This window comes from Coregonus lavaretus (assembly GCF_964263955.1).
Source record: "Coregonus lavaretus genome assembly, contig: HAP1_SCAFFOLD_946, whole genome shotgun sequence".
NCBI lineage: Eukaryota > Metazoa > Chordata > Actinopteri > Salmoniformes > Salmonidae > Coregonus > Coregonus lavaretus.
In genome coordinates, this window is record NW_028164468.1 from 58,456 (window position 1) to 78,517 (window position 20,062).

A 20,062-nucleotide genomic window follows, 5' to 3' on the forward strand; every position below is an offset into this window, starting at 1 on the left:
TTCAATTGCAGAGCTTTGTAAGAAAAGTTGCCAATTGCAGGAGGAGACGTTTTGCACAGGAAGCAGAGGAGCGCACCGCACAGCACCGCACCGCAGGAGAAATTATAACAAAAGGGAAAAAGGATATTGTGAAGAAAGTGATAACGTAACGTTTTATTATTATTTATTTAGAAAAACTGAAACATTAGGCAAACAGCAGTGTTTTAAATCTATCTGGATGAGATGGTGTTTCGTTTCGCCTAAAACAACTCTAATCCAGCAATCATAACCCCGAATAATAATTTGAGTTGGTGTAAAGTCTCAGGAAAGGTATACAATGGCGAAATCTAAGAATTTTGGAATCGACGCGCTGTTGGCGCACCGGGTGGACCGAGACAGCTCCCCGGGACTGTGTTCTGAGGACAGCCCTGTCTCGTGCCGCCGGTCGGAGACCCCATCCCCGCGGAGGACCTCCAACGGTATCCACATTCAGACCGGAATTATCCCCAAACCGGGTCTAATGAATTTCGCTCACCAGGGACTGACCCAGCTGTCTCAGGGGGCCATCCATGGAATGTATCCCACACACATGTACCCCATCGCGGCCCTGGGGGGCCAGCATACAGCCTTCGCCTACCCCGGCTTCGCCCAGCCCTACCCGGAACACCTAAAGGCAGCATTTATGGCTGGGTTCCCGCTAGAACACTGGATTAGAGCTGGAATGATGATGCCAAGACTCGGGGACTATGGCGGTAAGTAGCCTTCAGGGGTCCCATTTGTATTTGTTTGAATATAATTGAAGTATCTGTCTCTATCACTGTTCATAGTAGTTATAATAATATGCCATTTAGCAGACGCTTTTATCCAAAGCGACTTACAGTCATGCGTGCATACATTTTTTGTGTATGGGTGGTCCCGGGGATCGAACCCACTACCTTGGCGTTACAAGCGCCGTGCTCTACCAGCTGAGCTACAGAGGACCACACTAACTAAAAGTTAGTGTGAAAATAAAATAGTTGTAAATAAGTTATTAAAACAGAATGTTGTCTCTTGCATAAACCAAATTATTATTTCGGTGGCTTCGGTATCTTTTCATTGAATTATTTGGCCCTTATAATTTCGTTGAACAATGTGTCGAGTTTACTACATTGTAGGAGGACTCTTGAAATGGAATATTGTAAAATAAAAATATTGCTTAGATCTTGCGCTTTCTTTTCTGAATTATTTAAAATAATGGACTTGTAAATTAGTCGCTTTAAATGCAGATATTATCATGTTTTTATTTTTTACACAAAAATAAGCAGTCAAACACAAATTAAATAAGTTATCATTGCATCTTTCAGGTGATCTTGAGTGCCATTGGAACTGCAGCCTAGTTACTCCTGAACCATAATCATGTCTCTTTGTCTGTAATCATTTACCTTAGTCATAAATAACATTTTAATTAATAGGCGCCAAGTGTGAGATTGAACAACATACAATAAAGAAACACCTGACTAAGTCCACTTCGTCAACAAAAGCCATATCACCCTGTCCTCGGGTCAACTGTAAACCAAAGTCAAAATAAAACTGATATCATCAGAAAGGACAGCTTTCAAAGGTGAACATGTTTCCATCTCAGCCCCATCCCTTATAGAAGAGCATGAATGTGACATGTCAAAAAAAACACATGTACACATAAATGTGATATAAATAAACCATTGATTATTATCATTATTATCATTATAATTATTTTATAAATAATAACAATTATTATTATTAGTAGTAGTTGTTTTAACGTGTGATAATAACCTCTCTCATGGTCTCCCCTCCAGCCTCTCCTCCGGCAGGGCTGATGGGGAAGTGTCGTAGGCCCAGAACAGCCTTCACCAGCCAACAGCTACTACAGTTGGAGAACCAGTTCAAACTCAACAAATACCTGTCCAGACCCAAACGCTTTGAGGTGGCCACGTCTCTCATGCTCACAGAGACACAGGTGAGCGAGATGATCCCATAGAGATAGCAGTCGGATAAATGTTGATTTAATGTCCTAAACTTTAGACTCACTAAAATGAGCTGCAGGTTGTTTGACTGACATGTTTATCCTTGTGTAACTGTCGTGTTCAGTTCTGACCTTGTGTAACTGTCGTGTTCAGTTCTGACCTTGTGTTCTGGTTCCGTTCAGGTGAAGATCTGGTTCCAGAACAGGCGTATGAAGTGGAAGCGTAGCCGCAAGGCCAAGGAGCAGGCAGCCAAGGGCCAAGGGGACTCAGACTGCCCACGTGGGGGGAAGCAGGGCAGCAATAGTGGGTCTGGAGACACCCGCAACTCTGGTACCCCGGGCGATGAAGATCAGGAGGATCTGGAAGCAGGGGAAGATGTGTTAAGTGCTGGTACCTTAGGAGCTGGAGTAGTTTTAGCGTCTCACCCCACAGATTTCCTGAGGCACACTGCTACAGAGCTCAGCTATAGTTCTCATGGTTCCTACTCAGACAATGAACTAGAGGACAGTGGGCCTGGGCTGGAGAGAAGGGTTGGGGTGGGGTTATGAGGAGAGTGGGGCTGGAGAGAAGGGGTGGGGTTATGAGGAGAGTGGGCCTGGGCTGCAGAGAAGGGTTGGGGTGGGGTTATGAGGAGAGTGGGCCTGGGCTGCAGAGAAGGTTTGGGGTGGGTTTATGAGGAGAGTGGGCCTGGGCTGGAGAGAAGGGTTGGGGTGGGGTTATGAGGAGAGTGGGGCTGAAGAGAAGGGTTGGGGTGGGGTTATGAGGAGAGTGGGGCTGGAGAGAAGGGTTGGGGTGGGGTTATGAGGAGAGTGGGCCTGGGCTGCAGAGAAGGGTTGGGGTGGGGTTATGAGGAGAGTGGGCCTGGGCTGCAGAGAAGGGTTGGGGTGGGGTTATGAGGAGAGTGGGCCTGGGCTGGAGAGAAGGGTTGGGGTGGGGTTATGAGGAGAGTGGGGCTGGAGAGAAGGGTTGGGGTGGGGTTATGAGGAGAGTGGGCCTGGGCTGCAGAGAAGGGTTGGGGTGGGGTTATGAGGAGAGTGGGGCTGAAGAGAAGGGTTGGGGTGGGGTTATGAGGAGAGTGGGGCTGGAGAGAAGGGTTGGGGTGGGGTTATGAGGAGAGTGGGCCTGGGCTGCAGAGAAGGGTTGGGGTGGGGTTATGAGGAGAGTGGGCCTGGGCTGCAGAGAAGGGTTGGGGTGGGGTTATGAGGAGAGTGGGCCTGGGCTGGAGAGAAGGGTTGGGGTGGGGTTATGAGGAGAGTGGGGCTGAAGAGAAGGGTTGGGGTGGGGTTATGAGGAGAGTGGGCCTGGGCTGCAGAGAAGGGTTGGGGTGGGGTTATGAGGAGAGTGGGATGGCATGGACAACGGGTACCCATGTCCATATATAGTGCCCATATATAATGTCATATACAGTGGGGGAAAATTGTATTTAGTCAGCCACCAATTGTGCAAGTTCTCCCACTTAAAAAGATGAGAGAGGCCTGTAATTTTCATCATAGGTACATGTCAACTATGACAGACAAATTGAGAAAAAAAAATCCAGAAAATCACATTGTAGGATTTTTAATGAATTTATTTGCAAATTATGGTGGAAAATAAGTATTTGGTCACCTACAAACAAGCAAGATTTCTGGCTCTCACAGACCTGTAACTTCTTCTTTAAGAGGCTCCTCTGTCCTCCACTCGTTACCTGTATTAATGGCACCTGTTTGAACTTGTTATCAGTATAAAAGACACCTGTCCACAGCCTCAAACAGTCACACTCCAAACTCCACTATCGCCAAGACCAAAGAGCTGTCAAAGGACACCAGAAACAAAATTGTAGACCTGCACCAGGCTGGGAAGACTGAATCTGCAACAGGTGGCGCAGTGGTCTAAGGCACTGCATCGCAGTGCTAACTGTGCCACTAGAGATCCTGGTTCGAATCCAGGCTCTGTCGCAGCCGGCCGCGACCGGGAGACTCATGGGCGGCGCACAATTCGCCCAGCGTCGTCCAGGGTAGGGGAGGGAATGGCCGGCAGGGATGTAGCTCAGTTGATAGAGCATGGGTTGTGGGTTCGATTCCCACGGGGGGCCAGTATAAAAAAAAGAAAATGTATTCACTAACTGTAAGTCGCTCTGGATAAGAGCGTCTGCTAAATGACTAAAATGTAAATGTAAAATGTAAGCAGCTTGGTTTGAAGAAATCAACTGTGGGAGCAATTATTAGGAAATGGAAGACACACAAGACCACTGATAATCTCCCTCGATCTGGGGCTCCACGCAAGATCTCACCCCGTGGGGTCAAAATGATCACAAGAACGGTGAACAAAAATCCCAGAACCACACGGGGGGACCTAGTGAATGACCTGCAGAGAGCTGGGACCAAAGTAACAAAGTCTACCATCAGTAACACACTACGCCGCCAGGGACTCAAATCCTGCAGTGCAAGACGTGTCCCCCTGCTTAAGCCAGTACATGTCCAGGCCCGTCTGAAGTTTGCTAGAGTGCATTTGGATGATCCAGAAGAGGATTGGGAGAATGTCATATGGTCAGATGAAACCAAAATAGAACTTTTTGGTAAAAACTCAACTCGTCGTGTTTGGAGGACAAAGAATGCTGAGTTGCATCCAAAGAACACCATACCTACTGTGAAGCATGGGGGTGGAAACATCATGCTTTGGGGTTGTTGTTCTGCAAAGGGACCAGGACGACTGATCCGTGTAAAGGAAAGAATGAATGGGGCCATGTATCGTGAGATTTTGAGTGAAAACCTCCTTCCATCAGCAAGGGCATTGAAGATGAAACGTGGCTAGGTCTTTCAGCATGACAATGATCCCAAACACACCGCCCGGGCAACGAAGGAGTGGCTTCGTAAGAAGCATTTCAAGGTCCTGGAGTGGCCTAGCCAGTCTCCAGATCTCAACCCCATAGAAAATCTTTGGAGGGAGTTGAAAGTCCGTGTTGCCCAGCGACAGCCCCAAAACATCACTGCTCTAGAGGAGATCTGCATGGAGGAATGGGCCAAAATACCAGCAACAGTGTGTGAAAACCTTGTGAAGACTTACAGAAAACGTTTGACCTGTGTCATTGCCAACAAAGGGTATATAACAAAGTATTGAGAAACTTTTGTTATTGAACAAATACTTATTTTCCACCAAAATTTGCAAATAAATTCATAAAAAATCCTACAATTTGATTTTCTGGATTTTTTTTTCTCATTTTGTCTGTCATAGTTGACGTGGGAGAACTTGCACAATTGGTGGCTGACTAAATACTTCCCCCCCCCCCATAGGGCTCTGGTGAAAACTAGAGCATGGGACGTAAACAACAACAGTTTCTCCTCGTTTACTCACCAGCAGGTATCATCATCAACAATCATGACTAGTGATGAAGACTGAGAATGTTATCCAATGTAGGCTACTACTGACTACTCACCTCAGCTGTGATCCTAAGACATTCAGTAATGAGTTGTTATAAATAGTTTTCTATCTATCAAATGTCACATATGTTTTGTTTTTTTGTCCTTTCTTGTCACAGTTGTCTGTCCAAAAACACCTCTTGTTTAACAATTTGCTTTACATTCAACAAGGATACCAACAATGACTTGACACCATTTGTATTTGTTATGGTCTCCAATCCCGGGGTCCAGCAAAATTAAGGCAGTTATACCATTTAAAAAAAAAACATTACAATACATTCACAACAGATTTCACAACACATTATAAGTGTGTGAAGTCCACTAAGCCATTTTTTCATACATCCACCAAAGGTTTGTCATACTTTTACCAACCAGTGACAATAACTCTAAAAAAACTCACATAAAAGGTTGATTGCAATTATCCAATGTATTTTTTAAGGCCATATGTTGGAATTTTTGGATGACACTTACTGCAGTGGGCTAAATCAGAGTCACACCGTGTTTCTTGGTATTCTTAAACATATCGACTTTGAAACAAAAGTACACACCTCACACACATGGTTATGGGCTTAAAAAAAAAAGAAGACGCCTGTACCATGTCAGATATAGAGTTGAAATGTATTCCATTTTGAGTTTGCATCCCAATATTACACTTTATATACATCACAGAAGTTGAAATATAACAAAACCGTTTGACATAGAAACACCGGATTTCTGGCGTAAAAAAATGTAATAATAATAATGAAAAATATTAACATTCCACCCATGAGGCCACTAGAGGGCGATTTGGACATTTGACTGCAGGAAAGGGCTACGTAAAAAACAAACAACAACAACAAAACTAGAATTTTAATGCAACTTGACGAAGCCTACCCTACCTGAGCCAACTCTGAACAAGATTATGAACTGTTACTGGTCACTCTCACTAAGGTGTGAATGGCCTGAATGACCTTCTCCACTACACATATGGCATTTAAAATCAACCTTGAACCTTGCATTATCTTAGGTAAATTGTAAATGATATTCTGTCATGTTATGTGTATTGTTATTGATGTTATTTAAAACACGTTTGATTATAAGTAATATATTTAAAATGTTAAAATGTTACGCTAGTGCTCCTATGTTGTTATAAATTATTCAACATTACAAACAATTAAATATTCAGTTTATTATGTTGTTTTTCAATGTTGTTGATGTGAAGAGAAAACATATAATGAAAATAATAAAAGAGAACTCATGGATGCAATGTTGTAATTGCAAAACCCAAAACAGGAGTGGCTCCTAACCTTTCCTCCTATGTTACTTCAGTCAGAATGTATAGTATTTATTAACTTACTGTATTGTATTTTACATCTTTATAGGAATAAATTATTCAACATTACAAACAATTAAATATTCTGTTTATTATCTGAATTGACTGCTCAAGCTTCTATTTTAAGTAGACCTGTTGCAAAAGATTGGTTAAGGATTTCCTTATGTGTTTTTGCAATGACGTAAGGCAACAGGCTAATCTGAGCAGGGTCCCAGTGTTACACGTTTAAATGTCCACTCTCTTCATCACCATCAACGCCAGTCCACCACTCATGTCCTGTTTAACCTCCAGACGACACAGACAATGATTTTAACACACAGAGGGAATCTGCACTGCATATTAAATACTGTGCAGGAGAGAGGACAATTTATGATCGTGGCTTTCAAATGTGAATTACAGAGGCAGGTTTACTGATAAGTCAAATAATTAAGTTAATGAAGTTAAAAATAAAAAAATCTCCTTATGGTGATGTCAGCAAGCCCATTTAATTTGTGGAAAAGTAAATTATGATTACCTCAGACTAAATGGAACTTTACTGGGAGCAGTGTAAGGGGCAGTGATTAAATATGACTCCAAAAAGGGCTGTTGTATATCTCCACGACTCCACCACAAGGTCTCCACCACAGAAGTAGAATGAGATTATATTTCTATGGTCGACACTCTCCAAGAACATGTTTATCTTGTGATTCAATGCTTTTTTAATTTTTCATCGCATATTGAGGAAATTAATTGTAAAATGTCAATGTTTTTTTCCTCATACATAAGGAAAATTCACAGGCACATATTTTTCATTTGCAACTATAAGTCTGTGTCTGTATGAAGACTTGCAAGGCCTATGTACCAGAAATTCTTTGTGATCCCCAACAGAAAAGCTTCAAAGAATTACTAACGCGTGTCGGCAAACGAATGACAAATGTCCCTCTCAGGTTGCCGTTGTTGCTATGGAGACAGAAAATATTATATCCTGCTATGGAAACGAGCATGAATGACTACCTTTGGCACTGGATAAATAGTGAATTAAATGTTTAAATGTATGTTTATTGTGGTGCGACTCTTACTTGCTAGCTAACGTCATTACCTAGCTAGCTTACGTAATCTAGCTAGCAATAGCACATCTAACGTCATAACCACTCTCTAATGTGCTGCTATTCGTCTGACAAACTTGTGGGAAAATATACAAATAGTATTGGCTTGAGTGTTTGCAAACAAAACGATACGTTTTACAACACGCCCTTTCAATTGGTTGGTTTTGTAATCTCAGCAGCATGACCCAGTAAAATACACCTTTATGTTTGACCAATCAGCAAATTGCAGTCTTTACCGAAATATGCACTGATTGCATAAGTAATCACTCCTACTGCTTATTCCCCCTCATGCCTACTTGCCAGTTCATATCACTTAAGTTAATAGGAACTGGAAGGCAAGGGAATGAATGGCAGGCGTCATAAATCCACTGGCAGTTTTCTTTCTACCATGTTAAGGGAGAAAGATATCTTCTTTTTTTGTACTGTGGTTTCAAATAGGCTGACATGGCAGATGACATCACATCTGAATGGGTACGGGGAATTTATAGTGAACACTTATACACTGAGTGTACAAAACATTAAGAACACCTGCTCTTTCCATGACATTGACGGACCAGGTGAATCCAGGTGAAAGCTGTGATCCATTGTTGATGTCACTTGTTAAATCCACTTCAAATCAGTGTAGATGAAGGGGAGGAGACAGGTTAAATAAGGATTTTTAAAGCCTTGAGACAATTGAGACATGGATTGTGTATGTGTGCCATTCAGAGGGTGAATGGGCAAGACAAAATATTGAAGTGCCTTTGAACAGGGTATGGTAGTAGGTGCCAAGCGCACCGGTTTGAGTGTGTCAAGAACTGCAATGCTGCTGGGTTTTTCATGCTCAACAGTTTCCTGTGTGTATCAAGAATGGTCCACCACCCAAAGGACATCCAGCCAACTTGACACAACTGTGGGAAGCATTGAAGTCAACATTATACGTTATAACACGCTTTCAACACCTTGTAGTCCATGCCCCAACTACTTGAGGCTGTTCTGAGGGCAGGGGGGGGGGGGGGGGGGGGATGTGTTCCAAATGTTTGGTGTACTCAGTGTACATACGTTAAAACACATTACATGACTGAACATAACTGAATGTAGCTGTCGCTGGATTCTCTGTGTCTTTTGACTCACTGTGGTAAAGGTGAAAAGGTAGGTATATTTATTAAAGCTATTGTGGCAATTAGTTGCTCTTAATACCATATCAGTTTTGATTCATTGATAGCTAATGAGTCAGAACTTACAGCTGGAAGCTCTGTCACTAGCCGGCTCTTGCTGACGATGCTTTGAATAAAAGCTAGTCAAACAGCACCCACTGGTGGCACCATGCATAAACAACACGTAGGGACGTTAGTTTGTGTCCTTGCCTATCATTACAGTCAGCAGTGTGCAGCAGGCTTGCTTGTCCTTAGTCCATTTGTATCCTCATTTTAAATGCACATGGCAGCGAGCAGCAGCACACATGTCTTTCCTCTCTGTGTCCCCCGGAGCCCAGGCCCAGCCCTGCAGTGGTCAGGAGAACTCCCCCGGGGCCCAGGCCCTGGCCCTGCAGTGGTCAGGGGAACTCCCCCGGGGCCCAGGCCCAGCAGTGGTCAGGGGAACTCCCCCGGGGCCCATGCCCAGCAGTGGTCAGGGGAACTCCCCCGGGGCCCAGGCCCTGCAGTGATCAGGGGAGCTCCCCCGGGGCCCAGGCCCTGCAGTGGTCAGGGGAACTCCCCCGGGGCCCAGGCCCAGCAGTGGTCAGGGGAGCTCCCCCGGGGCCCAGGCCCAGCAGTGGTCAGGGGAACTCCCCCGGGGCCCAGGCCCAGCAGTGGTCAGGGGAACTCCCCCGGGGCCCAGGCCCAGCAGTGGTCAGGGGAACTCCCCCGGAGCCCAGGCCCTGCAGTGGTCAGGGGAGCTCCCCCGGGGCCCAGACCCTGCAATGGTCAGGGGAACTCCCCCGGGGCCCAGGCCCAGCAGTGGTCAGGGGAGCTCCCCCGGGGCCCAGGCCCTGCAGTGGTCAGGGGAACTCCCCCGGGGCCCAGGCCCAGCAGTGGTCAGGGGAGCTCCCCCGGGGCCCAGGCCCAGCAGTGGTCAGGGGAACTCCCCCGGTGCCCAGGCCCAGCAGTGGTCAGGGGAACTCCCCCGGGGCCCAGGCCCAGCAGTGGTCAGGGGAACTCCCCCGGAGCCCAGGCCCAGGCCCTGCAGTGGTCAGGGGAGCTCCCCCGGGGCCCAGGCCCTGCAGTGGTCAGGGGAACTCCCCCGGGGCCCAGGCCCAGCAGTGGTCAGGGGAGCTCCCCCGGGGCCCAGGCCCTGCAGTGGTCAGGGGAACTCCCCCGGGGCCCAGGCCCTGCAGTGGTCAGGGGAGCTCCCCCGGGGCCCAGGCCCTGCAGTGGTCAGGGGAACTCCCCCGGGGCCCAGGCCCTGCAGTGGTCAGGGGAGCTCCCCCGGGGCCCAGGCCCTGCAGTGGTCAGGGGAGCTCCCCCGGGGCCCAGGCCCAGCAGTGGTCAGGGGAGCTCCCCCGGGGCCCAGGCCCTGCAGTTGTCAGGAGAACTCCCCCGGGGCCCAGGCCCAGCAGTGGTCAGGGGAACTCCCCCGGGGCCCAGGCCCAGCAGTGGTCAGGGGAACTCCCCCGGGGCCCAGGCCCAGCAGTGGTCAGGGGAACTCCCCCGGGGCCCAGGCCCAGCAGTGGTCAGGGGAACTCCCCCGGGGCCCAGGCCCAGCAGTGGTCAGGGGAGCTCCCCCGGAGCCCAGGCCCAGGCCCTGCAGTGGTCAGGGGAGCTCCCCCGGGGCCCAGGCCCTGCAGTGGTCAGGGGAACTCCCCCGGGGCCCAGGCCCAGCAGTGGTCAGGGGAGCTCCCCCGGAGCCCAGGCCCAGGCCCTGCAGTGGTCAGGGGAGCTCCCCCGGAGCCCAGGCCCAGGCCCTGCAGTGGTCAGGGGAGCTCCCCCGGGGCCCAGGCCCTGCAGTGGTCAGGGGAACTCCCCCAGGGCCCAGGCCCAGCAGTGGTCAGGGGAACTCCCCCGGGGCCCAGGCCCAGCAGTGGTCAGGGGAACTCCCCCGGGGCCCAGGCCCAGCAGTGGTCAGGGGAACTCCCCCGGGGCCCAGGCCCAGCAGTGGTCAGGGGAACTCCCCCGGGGCCCAGGCCCAGCAGTGGTCAGGGGAGCTCCCCCGGAGCCCAGGCCCAGGCCCAGGCCCTGCAGTGGTCAGGGGAGCTCCCCCGGGGCCCAGGCCCTGCAGTGGTCAGGGGAACTCCCCCGGGGCCCAGGCCCAGCAATGGTCAGGGGAGCTCCCCCGGAGCCCAGGCCCAGGCCCTGCAGTGGTCAGGGGAGCTCCCCCGGAGCCCAGGCCCAGGCCCTGCAGTGGTCAGGGGAGCTCCCCCGGGGCCCAGGCCCAGGCCCTGCAGTGGTCAGGGGAACTCCCCCAGGGCCCAGGCCCAGCAGTGGTCAGGGGAACTCCCCCGGGGCCCAGGCCCAGCAGTGGTCAGGGGAGCTCCCCCGGGGCCCAGGCCCAGGCCCTGCAGTGGTCAGGGGAACTCCCCTGGGGCCCAGGGCCCAGGCCCTGCAGTGGTCAGGGGAACTCCCCCGGGGCCCAGGCCCAGGGCCTGCAGTGGTCAGGGGAACTCCCCCGGGGCCCAGGCCCAGCCCTGCAGTGGTCAGGGGAACTCCCCCGGGGCCCGGGCCCAGCCCTGCAGTGGTCAGGGGAACTCCCCCGGGGCCCAGGCCCAGCCCTGCAGTGGTCAGGGGAACTCCCCCAGGGCCCAGGCCCAGCAGTGGTCAGGGGAACTCCCCCGGGGCCCAGGCCCAGCAGTGGTCAGGGGAACTCCCCCGGGGCCCAGGCCCAGCAGTGGTCAGGGGAGCTCCCCCGGGGCCCAGGCCCAGGCCCTGCAGTGGTCAGGGGAACTCCCCTGGGGCCCAGGGCCCAGGCCCTGCAGTGGTCAGGGGAACTCCCCCGGGGCCCAGGCCCAGGGCCTGCAGTGGTCAGGGGAACTCCCCCGGGGCCCAGGCCCAGCCCTGCAGTGGTCAGGGGAACTCCCCCGGGGCCCGGGCCCAGCCCTGCAGTGGTCAGGGGAACTCCCCCGGGGCCCAGGCCCAGCCCTGCAGTGGTCAGGGGAACTCCCCCAGGGCCCAGGCCCTGCAGCAGTCATGGGGCCCCAGAGGAAGGTGTCCTCCCACAGTAGCTGCTTCCTGGGGGTGGAGACCTGGGTGGGAGGACTGGGAGCTGGGAGGACTGGGAGGACTGGGAGCTGGGAGGACTGGGAGGACTGGGAGCTGGGAGGACTGGGAGCTGGGAGGACTGGGAGCTGGGAGGACTGGGAGGACTGGGAGGACTGGGAGCTGGGAGGACTGGGAGGACTGGGAGCTGGGAGGACTGGGAGCTGGGAGGACTGGGAGGACTGGGAGGACTGGGAGGACTGGGAGGACTGGGAGCTGGGAGGGGAGTTCACTAAGACCCTGCTGCTGAAAAACATCCATAGTAAACTACAGAAACTCTGCTTCAGGTGAGTGATCTGTACAGCAGGGACTGTGTCTGTAATGACACCCTGTTCCCTACATAGTGCACTACTTTCGGCCAGTGTCATGTATAACACATGTGTACTATACTGTATAGGGAGTAGGGTGCCATTTCAGACACAAATACACAAATTGCAGGATGTACCGGTTAGATCGGAGCAGGCAAGGCACAGTTATAAGCATCCCCGTGGTGTTTGAATGAACGGCCTGCTGGTTTAGCGACATTTAGTTTCTCAGGCGTCCTGTGTCAGAGGTCAGAGCTGCTCACCACCCTGTTTCCTCAGATCATCACTCTGAGTCCAGGATCGTCTCTCTCTCTTCCTCAAACCTGAAGTCTGAGATCAATTATTTTGAATATCTCCGTTTATACATTCCACGTAGACGAATGACATATTTGCTCTGTCTATCGAGGACGGGTCTGTGTTGTACATTATGGGATGTTTCAGGTGTCTCTGAGGGCGACCATCCCTCGCCACGCTCTGGACCTCTACCGGAGTCTGTCCTCCTCCTGCCCTCCTGTGCCGTTCTCCACCAATCACAGACCGCCTTCATGTTCCGCAACGCCAGGCAAGCTACACTCTCTATTACCTCAGCAGTGGTTGAAGATAGGTTGGTTAATATTGGGTAAAGGTAGGTTGGTTAATATTGGTTAAAGGTAGGTTGGTTAATAGTGGGTAAAGGTAGGTTGGTTAATATTGGTTAAATGTAGGTTGGTTAATCGTGGTTAAAGGTAGGTTGGTTAATAGTGATTAAAGGTAGGTAGGTTGGTTAATATTGGGTAAAGGTAGGTTGGTTAATAGTGATTAAAGGGAAGTAGGTTGGTTAATAGTGGTTAAAGGTAGGTAGGTTGGTTAATAGTGGTTAAAGGTAGGTTGGTTAATAGTGGATAAAGGTAGGTTGGTTCATATTGGTTAAAGGTAGGTCGGTTAATATTGGTTAAAGGCAGGTCGTTAATATTGGTTAAAGGTAGGTCGGATAATATTGGTTAAAGGTAGGTCGGTTAATATTGGTTAAAAGGTTGGTTGGTTCATATTGGATAAAGGTAGGTTGGTTAATAGTGGTTAAAGTTAGGTTGGTTAATAGTGGTTAAAGGTAGGTCGGTTAATCACACTGTAAACTGAGGGAAAGAAAGGTAGTCTTTGTCGGTGGAACAATTGTTGCCAGTTTAATCCATCCCTCAGGTAGCACCGTGTGTAACCCTGTAATGATGATCCACATCTAACTATGCTGTGTTTCTCTTGGCTCTAGTCTTTATCAGTAAGACTGTTATCAAAGTATTGGTCAATGGTAGGTTCTGTCAGTAAGACTGTTATCAAGGTATTGATCAATGGTAGGTTCTGTCAGTAAGACTGTTATCAAGGTATTGATCAATGGTAGGTTCTGTCAGTAAGACTGTTATCAAAGTATTGATCAATGGTAGGTTCTGTCAGTAAGACTGTTTTCAAAGTATTGATCAATTGTAGGTTCTGTCAGTAAGACTGTTATCAAAGTATTGATCAATGGTAGGTTCTGTCAGTAAGACATCAAAGTATTGATCACTGCCTATTTAATCTCAGATCCTATACCAATGCAGGATAGGAGCTCGACATCACTGCCTATTTAATCTCAGATCCTATACCAAGGTAGGATAGGAGTGTGACATCACTGCCTATTTCATCTCAGATCCTATAAAAAAAAAATATATTTGTCACATTCACGTGTTTAGCAGATGTTATTGCGGCTTTAGCGAAATGCTTGTGCTTCTAGCTCCGACGGTGGAGTAATATCTAACAAGTAATATCTAACAATTTCACAACATATACCCAATACACACAAATCTAAGTAAGGAATGGAATTAAGACTATATACATAATTTATATGGACAAGCAATGACAGGGCGGCATGGACTAAGATACAGTCGAATATTATAGAACACAGTATATACATATGAGATGAGTAGTGCAAGATATGTAAACATTATTAAAGTGACTAATGTTCCATTTCTTAAAGTGGCCAGTTATTTCTATAGGCAGCAGCAGCCTCTAATGTGCTAGTGATGGCTATTTAACAGTCTGATGGCCTTGAGATAGAAGCTGTTTTTCATTCTCTCGGTCCCAGCTTTGATGCACCAGTACTGACCTTGCCTTCTGGTTGATAGCGGGGTGAACAGGCAGTGGCTCGGGTGGTTGATGTCCTTGATGATCTTTTTGGCCTTCCTGTGACATCGGGTGCTGTAGGTGTCCTGGAGGGCAGGTAGTTTGCCCCCGGTAATGCGTTCGGCAGACCGCACCACCCTCTGGAAAGCCCTGCGGTTGCAGGCGGTGCAGTTGCCGTACCAGGCGGTGATACAGCCTGACAGGATGCTCTCAATTGTGCATCTGTAAAAGTTTGTGAGGGTTTTAGGTGCCAAGCCACATTTCTTCATCCTCCTGAGGTTGAAGAGGCTCTGTTGCGCCTTCTTCACCACACTGTCTGCTTGGGTGGACCATTTCAGTTTGTCAGTGATGTGTACGCCAAGGAACTTGAAGCTTTCCACCTTCTCCACTGCGATTCCGTCGATGTGGATAGGGGGGTGCACCCTCTGCTGTTTCCTGAAGTCCACGATCATCTCCTTTGTTTTGTTGACGTTGAGTGATTGTTGGTAATCAAGCCTACTACTGTTGTGTCATCTGCAAACATGATGATTGAGTTGGAGGCGTGCTTGGCCACGCAGTCATGGGTGAACAGGGAGTACAGGAGGGGGCTGAGCACGCACCCTTGTGGGGCCCCAGTGTTGAGGATCAGCGAAGTGGAGATGTTGTTTCCTACCTTTACCACCTGGGGGCGGCCCGTCAGGAAGTCCAGGACCCAGTTGCACGGGGCGGGGTGCAGACCCAGGGCCTCAAGCTTAATGATTGGAGTGTACTATGGTGTTGAATGCTGAGCTATAGTCAATTAACAGCATTCTTACATAGGTATTCCTCTTGTCCAGATGGGATAGGGCAGTGTGCAGTGTGATGACGATTGCATTGTCTGTGGATCTATTGGGGCGGTAAGCAAATTGAAGTGGGTCTAGGGTGACAGGTAAGGTAGAGGTGATATTTTTATTTATTTTATTTATTTCACCTTTATTTAACCAGGTAAGCCAGTTGAGAACAGGTTCTCATTTACAACTGCGACCTGGCATATGATCCTTGACTAGTCTCTCAAAGCACTTCATGATGACAGAGGTGAGTGCTACGGGGCGATAGTTATTTAGTTCAGTTACCTTTGCTTTCTTGGGTACAGGAACAATGGTGGCCATCTTGAAGCATGGGGGGACAGCAGACTGGGATAGGGAGAGATTGAATACAGTTGAAGTCTGAAGTTTACGTACACCTTAGCCAAATACATTTAAACTCAGTTTTTCACAATTCCTGACATTTAATACTAGTAAAAATGCCCTGTCTTAGGTCAGTTAGGATCACCACTTTATTTTAAGAATGTGAAATGTCAGAATAATAGTAGAGAGAATGATTTATTTCAGCTTTTATTTCTTTCATCACATTCCCAGTGGGTCAGAAGTGTACATCCACTCAATTAGTATTTGGTAGCATTGCCTTTAAATTGTTTAACTTGGGTCAAACGTTTCGGGTAGCCTTCCACAAGCTTCCCACAATAAGTTGGGTGAATTTTGGCCCATTCCTCCTGACAGAGCTGGTGTAACTGAGTCAGGTTTGTAGGCCTCCTTGCTCACACACGCTTTTTCAGTTCTGCCCACAAATGTTCTACAGAATTGAGGTCAGGGCTTTGTGATGGCCACTCCAATACCTTGACTTTGTTGTCCTTAAGCCATTTTGCTACAACTTTGGAAGTATGCTTGGGGTCATTGTCCATTTGGAAGACCCATTTGCGACCAAGCTTTAACTTCCTGACTGATGTCTTGAGATGTTGCTTCAATATATCCACATACATTTCCTTCCTCATGATGCCATCTATTTTGTGAAGTGCACCAGTCCCTCCTGCAGCAAAGCACCCACACAGGATGATGCTGCCACCCCTGTGCTTCACGGTTGGGATGGTGTTCTTCGGCTTGCAAGCAACCCCCTTTTTCCTCCAAACATAACGATGGTCATTATGGCCAAACAGTCCTATTTTTGTTTCATCAGACCAGAGGACATTTCTCAAAAAAGTACGATCTTTGTCCCCATGTGCAGTTGCAAACCGTAGTCTGGTAGATACTTTTGTACCTGTTTCCTCCAGCATCTTCACAAGGTCCTTTGTTGTTGTTCTAGGATTGATTTGCACTTTTCGCACCAAAGTACGTTAATCTCTAGGAGACAGAACGCATCTCCTTCCTGAGCGGTATGACGGCTGCGTGGTTCCATGGTGTTTATACTATTGTACTATTGTTTGTACAGATGAATGTGGTATCTTCATGCGTTTAGAAATTGCTCCCAAGGATGAACCAGAATGGTGGATGTCTACAAAAACAATGTCCTGGCTTGATGCGAGGAGCAGGAACGGGCCGGACCGTACTGGAAACACACACCACTGGCTTAGTGCGGGGAGCAGGAACGGGTCGGGCCGTACTGGGAACACGCACCAGCTACCCCCGGGGTCACACACAGAGTAAACACCAGCTACCTCCGGGGTCACACACAGAGTAAACACCAGCTACCCCCGGGGTCACACACAGAGTAAACACCAGCTACCCCCGGGGTCACACACAGAGTAAACACCAGCTACCTCCGGGGTCACACACAGAGTAAACACTAGCTACCTCCGGGGTCACACACAGAGCCACACCAGTTACCCCCAGGGTCACACACACAGAGTAAACACTAGCTACCCCCGGGGCCACACACACAGAGTAAACACCTGCTACCCCCGGGGTCACACACAGAGTAAACACCAGCTACCCCCGGGGTCACACACAGAGCCACACCAGTTACCCCCAGGGTCACACACACAGAGTAAACACCTGCTACCCCCGGGGTCACACACAGAGTAAACACCAGCTACCCCCGGGGCCACACCAGTTACCCCCAGGGTCACACACACAGAGTAAACACTAGCTACCCCCGGGGCCACACACACAGAGTAAACACCTGCTACCCCCGGGGTCACACACAGAGTAAACACCAGCTACCCCCGGGGTCACACACAGAGCCACACCAGTTACCCCCAGGGTCACACACACAGAGTAAACACCTGCTACCCCCGGGGTCACACACAGAGCCACACCAGTTACCCCCAGGGTCACACACAGAGTAAACACCAGTTACCCCCAGGGTCACACACACAGAGTAAACACCAGCTACCCCCGGGGTCACACACAGAGTAAACACAGGAGAACAACACTAAGGTGAGAATCACACACAAACCATCTGGGTTCTATTCACTGGTGATCACAATTATCTAACACCTTCGTCTTGTCCTGGTGCAGGAGGGCATACCGTCTCCACAGAAGACTGGACCTGCAGTCAGGCAATAGAAGGTAACAGAAAACATCTGGATTTAAACTTGGACCCTGTGGATGTTGTAGATATTACCACATCTGATCCCAGATTGTGTAGCCAACTCCTATGGCTGTCGTCTTTCCAAGTTTGGCATTACATTTTACATTTACATTTTAGTCATTTAGCAGACGCTCTTATCCAGAGCGACTTTACAGTTAGTGAGTGCATACATTTTTCATATGACAAGACAGCACTAACTGATCTGGCTAGAAGATACTACATACTGTATCATTCAGTATATTACCTCTCTCTCTCTCTGTTTTAGAGTCTGCCCGCTATCCGTGGTGGAGAGTGTGTGTGCCAGGTCCAGTCATGCCGAGCGGAGGGCCCAGAGAGAGGCTAGCCAGGTATGGAGGAGACCTGAACTGCCCCTCCACGCCCTGCTACACCTGGGGGTCACCACCCGCTCACACTCCCTCCTAGACTTCCAGACATTCTTCCCTTCCCTGCTCAGCACACACCATGTCAATAGGTATAGTAACTACCCTGCTACACTGAGGGTTGAGGGGATCAGTTGAGCAAGGGTGCGCAGAATCGCTAATCTTAATCACGTAATGAGTAGTTATTTGGGATGCAAGGTGATTTGGAGATCAGTGATTGCTCGCAGTCCGACTGCAATTACTCGATCTCAAACACACACCTTGACTGTGAGGGGTACTGTATCTATAGTAATGTTTTACTTTGACATGCTCCTTTCTTGCTGGTCGGCCCAGCCCAATGTGACCCGTTGTGGATCCCGTCAGAGCAGACCTCCCTCTGTAGACATGCCCCCTCTCAGCCACGGACCAGAGAGAGCGATAATCACCCACGCTCCCGCCTCCGTATTCAGGTACAGTAACTCTCTCCATCACCCACTCCCTTACATGCATCCTAAGGTTTGTCTTCCTCTGCTGTGTGGATAGTAGAGAGACACAAAAAGGGAGATGCTTAGTGCATTATCCTCTTCTGGTAACTAAGGGGAGATGCTTAGTGCATTATCCTCTTCTGGTAACTAAGGGGAGATGCTTAGTGCATTATCCTCTTCTGGTAACTAAGGGGGGATGCTTAGTGCATTATCCTCTTCTGGTAACTAAGGGGAGATGCTTAGTGCATTATCCTCTTCAGGTAACTAAGGGGAGATGCTTAGTGCATTATCCTCTTCTGGTAACTAAGGGGAGATGCTTAGTGCATTATCCTCTTCTGGTAACTAAGGGGAGATGCTTAGTGCATTATTTTCTTCTGGTAACTAAGGGGAGATGCTTAGTGCATTATTTTCTTCTGGTAACTAAGGGGAGATGCTTAGTGCATTATTTTCTTCTGGTAACTAAGGGGAGATGCTTAGTGCATTATCCTCTTCTGGTAACTAAGGGGAGATGCTTAGTGCATTATTTTCTTCTGGTAACTAAGGGGAGATGCTTAGTGCATTATCCTCTTCTGGTAACTAAGAGGAGATGCTTAGTGCATTATCTTCTTCTGGTAACTAAGATCTGCCACACCCTAACCCAGGGCCATGGAGGTCTCTCCACCTTGCCCCCCCCCTCCCCCCCAGCTCCTCCTGGGGGGGGCAGTCTGTACAGCGCTGGGCTAACAGAGGTAACAGAGAAACAGCCACAGTCCACAGACCCAGAAGCCAACAGCGAAGAGAGAGCATCAGCTCAGTGTTTAGTAGAACATTCACAGGTTAGTCTCACGTTACCAGACGTCACACCATAGCAATGACTGGTGTCGAGGGTATACGCAGGTGATCAGCATGGGATGGGCCTATAGTTGAACACTGACGGTTGACCATCTCACAGGGTCAAAGGTCAGTCTAATGTAGTACCAGACATACAGGAAAACAACTATATTGTGCCAAAGATTTACCCTTGAATATCCTCTTCCTCCTCCTCATCCTCCCCTCTTCCTCCTCCCAGACTGCCAGAGTTCAGTGACCTGACAGAGGTGGTTCTCCTCAACTCCTCACATAACCAAATGGTGGAGGCCTTCCTGGGAGAGCTGGTGCTCACAGCCTGGCCCACAATCAAAACCCTGCCTCCAGTCTCTGCCAGAAACTTCTGTCCTCCTAGGTGCCCGAATAGCCTGGTCTCCGATCTGTTTGTGCTGTCTTGTCAACTCCTATGATCAGTTGACAAGACAGCACAAACAGATCTGGAACCAGGCTAGGGACAGAATGCGTAACGAAAACAATCAGTAGACAGACCCACCCCTCTAGCCTGTACACCGACGATCAAGTTCTGTACCAAATCAGTTTATCTACCAAACGCGTTCATTAGTCCAGAGACCACACCACTTTTCATTGATCACGTTCAGTTTCAACCATTATTGATAACGTTAACCACGGCTTACCACTTGTTGATGGACATAGCTTACCAGTAACTGACTGCTTTGTGTGGTCTTATCCA